An 11,453-nucleotide genomic window follows, 5' to 3' on the forward strand; every position below is an offset into this window, starting at 1 on the left:
GCCCGCTTTTGCTGGGCGTTCAGGAGCCAGAGGTGTCTCAGGGTCCCTGTTTGTAAGTAAATCGAATCCTTTCATCTTCAGAGTTTTTCAGGTCGAAAGATAGGTTCTGCACGCTTAGTTTCCATCGGATAAACTCAATGCCGTCCAAATTTTGCCTCACTAGGGGAGCGACTTGTATTTTTTGTCTTTGAATTCAGAGGCTTTAGAATTTATTTTCCTACAACTCAAAGAGCCTAACATTAAAAAAAATTTATTTTCCTTATATTGATTAGGATTTACAGATACTTAGTAAACACTACAATATTAGCCGAGTTCAGTGGCGCGCGCCTGTATTCCCATCTGCTCGGGAAGGCTGAGAAAGGAGGATCTTGAGCCCAGGAATTCGAGGCTGCAGTGAGCCATGTTCGCGCCACTGCACTCCAGCCTGGGCGGCAGAGCGAGACCCTGTATCTAAAAAAGAAGGATAATAATAAATAAACACAAGATACTGATATTTAAAGGAGTAATATGACCAAAATATACGAGATTTGTTTTCATCACCTTATTTTACAAAAGGATCCTTCTCCCCAGGTACTGGTGTCCCACAGGGAGGGGAATAAAAATAAAACCCAATTTGATTTAGTTGTGATCACCCTCTTCACTTAAAAAGGGCAAATTTTACATTATTTATAATAACTCCAAACTGGAAACAATCCAAATGTTCTCAACAGGCAAAGGGATAAACAAAATATGGTACATCCATAGAATGAAATACTACTCAGCAATAAAAATGAACTATTGATACACGCATCAACATAAGTGAATCTCACAGTGATTGTGTTGAGTGACAGAGTCCAGACACAAAGAGACTACATGTTGTACAATTCCATTTATATGAAATTTTAGAAAAGGTAAAACCACAATGATAGAAAGCACTTCAGTCGGCCGGGTGTGGTGGCTCACGCCTATAATCCCAGCAATTTAGGAGGCCAAGGCAGGTGGATCACCTGAAGTCAGGAGTTCGAGACCAGCCTGGCTAACATGGCGAAACCCCGTCTCTACTAAAAACACAAAAAATTAGCTGGGCGTGGTGGCTCATGCCTGTAATCCTAGCACTTTGGGAGGCCGAGGCGGGCAGATCACCTGAGATCAGGAGTTCAAGACCAGCCTGACCAACTTGGTGAAACCCTGTCTCTACTAAAATACAAAAATTAGCTGGGCATGGTGGCAGGCGCCTGTAGTCCCAGTTATTTGGGAGGCTGAAGCAGGAGAGTCACTTGAACCCGGGAGGCGGAGGTTGCAGTGAGCCGAGGTAGCGCCACTGGACTCCAACCTGGGTGACAGAGTGAGACTCCATCTCAAAAAAAAAAAGAGAGAGAAAGAGAGACAGACAGACACCCATAGAGGACAAAAACTAAAGTAAAGATGCAATAAGAGCCCAAGGCAGAAAGCTGCCTCAGGGCCAACTCCCATTTTTGCTGACCCCTAGAATATATTCCCCTGACTCTGCACTTAAATTTTTTCACTCCAATTGTCCAGCCTATTTTTGGATTCCTATTCCTGTGGCCAAAACTGTTTCCCTGTATTTGGGATCTGTTACTCTTGCTTTCAGTACCTGGCCGTTCTTATGAGCCTTGGAAATCATCAGAGTCATGTATCCAACTGCCTATTTAACGTCTCCACTTAAGACGTCTAACGTGTTCAGCCACTGAATGCATCCAAAACTGAACACTTGATCTTCCCCCCCCACCAACTGTATTAGCTTCCTATTCCTGCTGTAACATTACCACAAATGTAATGGGTTTAAATAATGCAAGTGTGTTATCTTACAGTTCTGTAGGTTAAAAGTCCAACAAGGTTTTAACTTTGTCCCATGAGGGGGCAAAAAAAATAGTAAGGCTGAGCGCGGTGGCTCACACCTGCAATCCCAGCACTTTGGGAGGCCGAGGTGGGGGATCACGAGGTCAGGAGATCAAGACCGTCCTGGCTAACACGGTGAAACCCCGTGTCTACTAAAAATACAAAAAACTAGCCGGGCGAGGTGGCGGGCGCCTGCAGTCCCAGCTACTCAGGAGGCTGAGGCAGGAGAATGGTGTAAACCCGGGAGGTGGAGCTTGCAGTGAGCTGAGATCCGGCCACTGCACTCCAGCCTGGGCGACAGAGCCAGACTCTGTCTCAAAAAAAAAAAAAAAAAGTAAAAATAAATAAATAAATAAATAAATAAGCAGTCCAATATGGGTCTCACTAGGCTAAAATCAAGGTGTTGGCAGGACTGAGTTCCTTCCTGGAGGCTCTAGGAGATAATTGATTTCCTTGTCTTTTTCAGATTCTTGAGGCGGCCCATATTTCTTGGCTTGTGAACCTTTTGTCTTCAAAGCCAGCAGCATAGCGTCTCTCTCTGACCCTGCCCCTACTTCTGTCTATTGTCTGTATCTCTTTTACTCTCTGCCTTGCCATTCCAAGCTTTTTTTTTTTTTTTTCAGGGTCACAGGTCACTGAAGCCTTAAACTCCTGAGCTGAAGTGATCCTCCTGCCTTAGCCTCCCAAATAGCTGGGACTACAGGTGCATGCCATCATGCCCAGCTAATTTATTTTTATTTTTGTAAAGAAGGGGTCTCACTGTGTTGCCCAGGCTGGTCTCCAACTCCTGGCCTCCCCACTTTCCCCTTTCACTTTTAAGGACTCCTGTGTTTACATTGTGTCCGCCTGTAAAATCCAGGATAATCTCCCTATTTTAAGGACCGCTGATTAGCAACCTTAATTTCCTTTTGCTGTATAACCTAACATAGTCTTGGGTTCTGGGGATTAGGATGTGTACAACTTTGGGGGGATATTATTCTACCTAACACATACTGTAGACTTCCTTTTTAATGAAACTTTTAAATGCAGTGTAACACATGTACAGACAAGTGCACTAAAAGTAAGTATCCAGCTTGCTGAATTTTCACAAAGTGAACACACTTATGTAACCAGCATGCAGATCAAGACACAAAACATTGCCGGCACTCCAGATGCTCTCTTCCTGCTTGTTCCCAGTCATTTTCACCACCAAGAAAATCGCTATCCTTTTTGCTTCTTCTTTTTTAGCAGCTACATCCTTCTATGAATGACTTCTAATACTATTGAGTTTGTCTGCTTTGAACTTTATGTAAACTGAATCATACAGCATGTATTCTTTTATGTTAGTCTCCTTTCTCTCAACATTTATGACTGAGATTTATTTATTTATTTATTTATTTATTTATTTATTTATTTAGAGACGGAATCTCGCTTTGTCACCCAGGCTGAAGTGCAGTGGCACCATCTTGGCTCACATCTTGACTCACTGCAACCTCCACCTCCCGGGTTCAAGCAATTCTTCTGCCTCAGCCTCCCCAGTAGCTGGGACTACAGGCGTGTGCCACCACACCCGGCTAATTTTTGTATTTTTAGTAGAGACGGGGTTTCACCATATTGGCTGTTGGATACAGTGAGTTCTAGATTTCTCTTCAAAGAATCGGTATGTCAGTATGTTCAGTTCTTTGTCCTCCATTGTAAAGTTTAACGTCCTCGTAGTTTCAGTAAACAACCTTTTCCACCCGTTTTAATCAGTAGCTCACATCTGTTCCCCTGGTCACCTGCTCGTTCCTGACTTACCCTGGTCATCCGCTTTGACCTGAGTCACCCCTGGTCACCTGCTCTGACCTAAGCCACCTTTAGTTACCTGTTCCTAACCGTCCTTCCCGGCAAACTACTCACCCCGCCACTCTGTCTCATACCCCTGCTCTCTTTAAAGTAGCCAATCGGAATTAGCTTAGACTGTGTGGTCCAACCCTAGCCAATAGGGGAATGACACAGCAGTAGGGGCTACCTGTGTCAGGAATAAGAGCCCCTTTCCCTCCCTTGTTCAGGTGAGCTCTTGCCGTTACTCCATTCGCGAGTTGCACCCTTCTATAGAAGTAAAAATTGTCTTGCTGAGAAAATTAAATTTATGTTTAATTTAAATTTTAAAAAAAGTGCTATTTCTTTGTGGCACCGAGGAACAAGCATTTTGTTTCTAACATTGGCCAAGCTGGTCTTGAACTCCTGACCTAGTGATCCACCTGCCCTGGCCTCCCAAAGTGCTGGGATTACAGGCGTGAGCCACCACACCCGACTCATTTATGTTATATGTAGCTGTGGATTATTCCTTTTCACTGTTACATATTATTCCATTGTATGAGTCTACTACAATTTATCCCACTCTTAGGGGCTAATACTCATAGTGCCACTGGGAACATTTTAGAACATATTGTTTGATGATTCATGTCAGATACATACCTAGGAGTGGAATTGCTGGATCACAGAGTAAGCATATGCTCAACTTTAGTAGATACTACCATAGAGTTTTCCAACAGGGTTGTACCAATTTACACTTATCAGCAGTGTGTGAGATTGCTTCATACTCTTCCCAGCATTTGGTATTGTCTGGTAGGTGTGTAGGAGTAGCTTATTGTAGTTTCACTTTGCATTTCTCTGATTAAGTTGAGCACCTTTTCATATATTTTTTCGCTGTGTGCCTTTCTATTCTTTTGGTAATTGCGCCATGTTATTGTATTATTTATTCCAGAGCAAAAGAAACAAAACAAAACAGGGATGGTGATATGGCTCCTTTCCACCAAGTAAGGGGGAGAGCAAGAGTAAGTGTGTGCGTGTGTGTGAGAGAGAGGGAGAAAGAGAGCTGTCCCTAAAGTTCCTCGCACCACTGATTCTCTTAGGGGCTCCAAGTTTCCTCTTCCCACTTCTGATGATGAGCAGTATCATGTTTGGGACCCCACTGTAGAAAAGTAGAAGGAGGCTCTGCCTGTAATCCCAACACTTTGAGAGGCTGAGGTGGGAGGATTACTTGAGCTCAGGAGTTCGAAATCAGCCTGGGTAACATGGTGAACCCCATCTCCACAAAAACTTTAAAAATTAGCCGAGTGTGGTGGCACACACCTGTGGTCTCAGCTACTCAGGAGGCTGAGGCGGGAGGATAGCTTGAGCCCGGGGGTTAGGCTGCAGTGAGCTGTGATCGCGCCACTGCACTCCAACCTGGGCGACAGAACAATACCCTGTCTCAAAACAAAACAAAAACCAAAACCCAGAAAGAAAATATCTGTACACAAATGGAAGAACCTTACTTTAAAACATCTTCCCTGCCCTTCATGGAACAGGCTACTTTTAATAAATTTTCTTGCCCCTTCTTTATTCATTCCTTTCACAAATAAAACTCCTTGTGGAAATCTTGTGGAATTGCCTGGTGTTCAGCTCCCCCTAGCTTAAAGGTGGTTTAGCATCCAATTTCAAGATCAAATTGACTTTTATTTAAATGTTGTATTCATTGTTGTTTTTAATTAATTCTTGACCCAGATCAGCTCTGAAATTATCCAAATTCTAAACAGACAATTAGGAAAGGAGTTGGATAATTTGTACAGTACAAAAAATTATTTCACATGAGCGCCTGCTGATCCTAATATTACCTATGAAAGAAAGGGTAATATTTTATGAATTAGCCAAGTTAAAAATATGTATGAGAACGTTGGACTCCTTCCCAGTCAGTGCATAAAGGAGGCTTACATAGTATAATCATTTGAAGTACCTTCCCACAGTTTAAGGATTATAACAAAAGATGTTAAACAACTATTCCCGATGTCTACTGATGACATAAAACAGGAGGAGTTGGCCGGGCACAGTGGCTTAGTAATCCCAGCACTTTGGGAGACCAAGGCGGGCAGATCACTTGAGGTCAGGAGTTTGAGACCAGCCTGGCCAACATGGTGAAACCCTGTCTCTACTAAAAATACAAAAATTAGCTGGAAGTGGTGGTGAGTGCCTGTTATCCCAGCTACTTGGGAGGCTGAGGCAGGAAAATCACTTGAACCCAGGAGGCGGAGGTTGTAGTGAGCAAGACTGTGCCACTGCACTCCACCCTGGGTGACAGAGTGAGACTCCGTCTCAAAACAGGAGGAGGTAATGAACAATATAAGAAATTTAGTCACATGGGAAACAGAGATGAATTTCTCAATTAAGAAAAGTTTTTAGTTTAAAATCGGTAGCTGAGCCTTGGAGGAGTGACATTAGATTCTGAGGGAGACTACAAGTTGAGTATGCCTTATCTGAAATGCTTCAGGCCAGAAGTGTTTTGGATTTCAGAAGTGTTTCGAATTTTGGAACATTTGCATATATGTAATGAGATAACTTGGGGATGGGACCCAAGTCTCAACATGAAATTCATTTGTTTCATATGCCCCTTATACACAGAGCCTGAAGGTAATTTTATTTTTTTCCTTGGAGACACTGAATAAACTGCATGTCGCGTGCCTGTGTTTTGACTGTGGCCTGTCACACAAGGTCAGGTGTGGAATTTTCCACTTGTGATATCATGTCAATGCTCAAAAAGTTTCGGATTTTGGAGCATTTCAGGTTTAGGATGCTCAAACTGTACCACACATGTAAACTTTATTTATTTACTTATTTATTTTTGAGATAGAGTCTCGCTCTGTTACCCAGGCTGTAGTGCAGTGGCATAATCTTGGCTTACTGCAGCCTCCGCCTCCCAGGTTCAAGCTATTCTCCTGCCTCAGCTGGGAGTAGCTGGGATTACAGGCGCCGGGCATGGGGCTAATTTTTGTATTTTTAGTAGAGACGGGATTTCACCATGTTAGTCAGGCTGTTCTCAGACTCCTAAGCTCAAGTGATTCTCCCGCTTTGGCCTCCCGAAGTGCTGGGATTACAGGCATGAGCCACTGCACCCAGCCGCACCCATGTAAACTTGTAAGTAAATCTAGTAAGCTTTAAAAATCCTGAAGATGTGTAAATTTCTTGGGAATAATTTTACAGGTATAAGAGTAGAAAATTATCAGTTAATTCTATTTCTGTAATGTAGACTTAGAAAAATCCTACGTACTGAGAGTGAGATGAAATTTGGACAAAAGGAGACTTACAGACTTTCACAACAATGAAATAATCATGATCAAAGCTTATTTTTGCCCTGTGCCGGGCACTTTGTGTGCGTTAACTTGGTTAGTCCTCACACCAGCCCTATGAATTGGGTACTGTTGTTTTCCCTATTTTGCAGTGAGTGAAATGAAGACATTTGGTGGCTCAACCCAAAATTACATGGCTAGAAAGTAATACAGCTGATTCATAAACCTAAATTACATCTCCAAGGCTGGTAGTTAAAAAAACAAAACAAAACGAAACAAAAATGCTAAATCCTATAAGTTTGTGTAGGGGCTATTAAAAAAATACTAGAAAAAATTATAGAGTTATCTTAAAAATACTGGTAAATTCTCAGATGTAAAAGTAATGTTAATAAAATTAATAAAATGTTTGTTACATTACGAAAATATGAAGAGATTATTTATGTCAAATGTTAAATGCAGTAACACATTATATGGATATGAAAGTAAGGAGGCCGGGCGTGGTGGCTCATGCCTGTAAATCCCAGCACTTTGGGAGGATGAGGCGGGTGGATCACTTGAGGTCAGGAGTTCAGGACCAGCCTGGCCAACAGAGTGAAACCCCATCTCTACTAAAAATACAAAAATTAGCCAGATGTGGTGGCACGCACCTGTAATCCCAGCTACTTGGTAGGCTGAGGCAGGAGAATTGCTCAAACCTAGGAGGCGGAGGTTGCAGTGAGCCAAGACCGTGCCATTGCACTCCAGCCTGGGCGACAGATTGAGACTCCATCTCAAAAAAAAAAAAAAAAAAAGAAAAGAAAAGAAAAAAAGAAAGTAAGGGAAGGTAATTAGAGAAATAATGGAACTTTTACACATTCAGGTTTGAGGAATTTCAGGCTATAAAAAGCCTCCAAAGAAAAAACACATCAGGCCGGGTGTGCTGGCTCACACCTGTAATCCCAGCACTTTGGGAGGCCGAGGCAGGTGGATTACCTGAGGTCGGGAGTTCAAGACCAGCCTGACCAACATGGCGAAACCTCGTTTGTACTAAAAATACAAAAATTAGTCAGGCGTGGTGGTTCCAGCTACTTGGGAGGCTGAGGCATGAGAATCACTTGAACCCGTGAGGCAGAGGTTGCAGTGAGCTGAGATTGCGCCACTGCACTCCAGATGAGAGGAAGACTCCATCTCAAAACAAACAATCAAACAAAAAACAAAAAACAAAAAAAAGAAAACAAAACACATCAAAGAAGAATATATAAGAAAAAAGATTGAAATCAGAAACATTTCTCCTTTATGTATGGCAAATAATTTTCTTTTTTTTTTTTTTTTTTTTGAGACAGGGTCTTGCTCTGTGGCCCAGGCTGGATGTGATCATAGCTCACTGCATCCTTGAACTCCTTCTGCCTCAGCCTCATGCTGCTGCGCCCAGCTGGTAAACAACTAAACAGCAACTTATAAGGCTAAAGGGAAAAATGGTGCAAAATGAATACTTTTGGTCTGGAGCAGTGGCTCATGCCTGTAATCCCAGCACTTTGGGAGGCCGAGGTGGGTGGATCACTTGAGGTCAGGAGTTCAAGACCAGCCTGGCCAACATGGCGAAACCCAGTCTCTACTAAAAATACAAAAATTAGCCGGGTGTGGTGGCGCATGCCTATAGTCCCAGCTACTTGGGAGGCTGAGCCATGAGAATCGCTTGAACCCAGGAGGTGGAGGTTGCAGTAAGCCGAGATTGTACCATTGCACTCCAGCCTGGGCGACAGAGCCAGACTCTGTCTCAAAAAACAAACAAAAAAACCCTGAAGTTAGAGAATATTTAAGACCCAGTTAGCTATGTAAGAAACTTTTTTTACATGTTTCTGAGGAGGATTAAATTGGACTATGCTTTATTCTTTATCATTAGCTATAGCGGTCCTCTCTATTATGCTTTCCCAGTTTTCAGTATAAGGAGCCAAGGACTCTTACCATAATGTTTTTACCAAAGAACCTATCTTTACCTATCCAGTATTAAGCCTTGTATTAGCTCCAATAGCTTGTAAAACATGTTTTGTAGAATTTCGAGACATCAAAAACAGATCTACTATAGAAAATAGTGCTAGCGGCTGGGCATGGTGGCTCACGCCTGTAACCCCAACATTTTGGGAGGCCTAGGCAGGCTGATGGCTCGAGCTCAGGAGTTTGAGACTAGCCTGGCCAACATGGTGAAACCCTGTCTCTGCTAAAAATAAAAAATACAAAAATTAGCCGGGCCTGGTGGCAGGCGCCTGTAATCCCAGCTACTTGGGAGGCTGAGGCAGGAGAATCGCTTGAACCCAGAAGATAGGCTGCAGTGAGCCGAGATCGCGCCACTGCACTCCACCCTGGGCAACAGAGGGAGACCCTGTCTCAAAATAATAATAATAACAATAATAATAATAAACTATAAATGCTGATTAAAAAAATAGTGCTAGCTCGGAAATTGTGTCTGTTATTAATTACTTAAGTTGCAGCGGGCTGGCAAACCACAAGTAAATAAAAATTGTACTTCTAACAGGATTTATTTGCAGTGCAAACTCTTGCTCTCCCATATAGTTTCCCTTACTCCATCTTTATTATTTAGGGTTTTTTTTGGTTGTTATTTTTTTGAAATGGAGTTTTGCTCTTGTTGCCCAGGCTGGAGTATAGTGGTGCAATCTCGGCTTACCGCAACCTCTGCCTCCTGGATTCAAGTGATTCTCCTGCCTCAGCCTCCAGAGTAGCTGGGATTACAGGCATGCGCCACCACTCCCGGGTAATTTTGTAATTTTTTGTTTTGTTTTGTTTTGTTTTTAGTAGAAATAGGGTTTCTCCATGTTGGCCAGGCTGGTCTCAAACTCCCGACCTCAGGTAATCTGCCTGCCTTGGCCTTCCAAAGTGCTGGGATTACAGGCATGAGCCACAGTGCCCGGCCTAGTTATATTTTTAAATTAAATCATAATTCAGTGTTAACATTATGACTTACATATTGTTCATAGCTGAAACACATGCATTTATACCGTTATTATGCTTCCTTCCTTTTTTTTTTTTTGACACAGTGTCTTGCTTTGTTGCCCAGGATGGAGTGCAGTGGTGCAATCATGGCTCACTGCAGCCTTGATTTTCTGGGCTCAAGAGATTCTCCCACCTCAGCCTCCTGAGTAGCTGGGACTACAAGTGTGCGACACCCCACCTGGCTAATTTTTAAAAATATTTTTTGTGGAGATGAGGTCTAGCCATGTTGCCCCAGCTGGTCTTGAACTCCTTGGCTCAAGAGATCCACCCACCTTGGCCTCCCAAAGTGCTGGGATTACAGGCATGAGCCACTCACCCGGCCTTTATGCTTTCTTCTTATATGACATTTTTTTTTTCTCCTGGAGTTAATAATTACTTTGGTTATTTTATTTGTTCTATTGATTTGTTTCCTTTTACCTATTATGATTTACTCCATCAAACTCCTGCAAAGAAGTGGATGTGGTGGTGGTGTGCACCTGTAGTCCCAACTACTTGAGAGGCTGAGGTGGGAGTTTCCCATGAGCCCAGGAGTTTGAATCCAGCCTGGGCAGCATAAGAAGACCCCATTTCAATAAATAAATAAATACATACATACATAAATACATAAATAAATAAATACTCCTCCAGAGATGTAAAACCCTACTCTATAAGGTCAGATGTATCAGGTAATTTATTAATTTATTGTTCTATTTGGAGGCATCTTTTTCCTCCTGGCATCTCCCCTCCTACTCCTCAATTGCTTACTTGATCGGCCTGCTACACAGGTGTTGTCCTGGGAATTCACGTTGCCTTTCTTGGATTCCCCTGTTTACTGGATGTCATTCTACCATTTTTGACCATTTCGGTTGTTTCTAATTTTGGACTAATATATAATATTGCTATGTACATTCTTGTGCATGCTTCTCCATGTGTGCATTTCTGTTGGATATATACCTAAAGATAGAATTGCTGGGTCAGAAGTTGTGCATATGGGCTGGGCATGGTGGCTCCTGCCTGTAATCCCAGCACTTTGAGCTTGGGAGGCAGAGGTTGCAGTGAGCCAAGGTTGCACCAGCCTGGACAACAGAGCGAGACTCTCTCTCTCAAAAAAAGAAAGAAGTTGAGCATATGTTTAACATGTGAACTTGGATGGAAAAACCTACATCTCTATTTTTACTAACCATTAACTGAAATTTAGCATTTCCTTCTATAACGAATGTAGGCAACACACCATACCAGTATTATCAGTACTTGTGATTTTGACTGATGGAAATAATAGATATTTTCTTAGCACATTACAGTTGTTGCAGATAATGTGAAATACTGGTAATGTTGATGCTTTCAGTTCCTGAGCTTTTCTGGGTTTCTGCAGCACAAACTGGCTTGTGTCCTGTTGGCTTCCCCCTGTGCATGTGTTTAGGTTTCACAATTTCTCCATTCAGCTAAACAAGCTTTACATCTTTCTGGGTCCATATCTTTTATAATTCTCTATTATCACTTTAATGGGATTTCAGGGTGTTGTGAAGATGAAATTACGTTCGGCCAGGTGCAGTGGCTCACGCATGTAACCTCAGCACTTTG

This window comes from Rhinopithecus roxellana, chromosome 7 (genome assembly GCF_007565055.1).
Source record: "Rhinopithecus roxellana isolate Shanxi Qingling chromosome 7, ASM756505v1, whole genome shotgun sequence".
Classification (NCBI taxonomy): Eukaryota; Metazoa; Chordata; class Mammalia; order Primates; family Cercopithecidae; genus Rhinopithecus; species Rhinopithecus roxellana.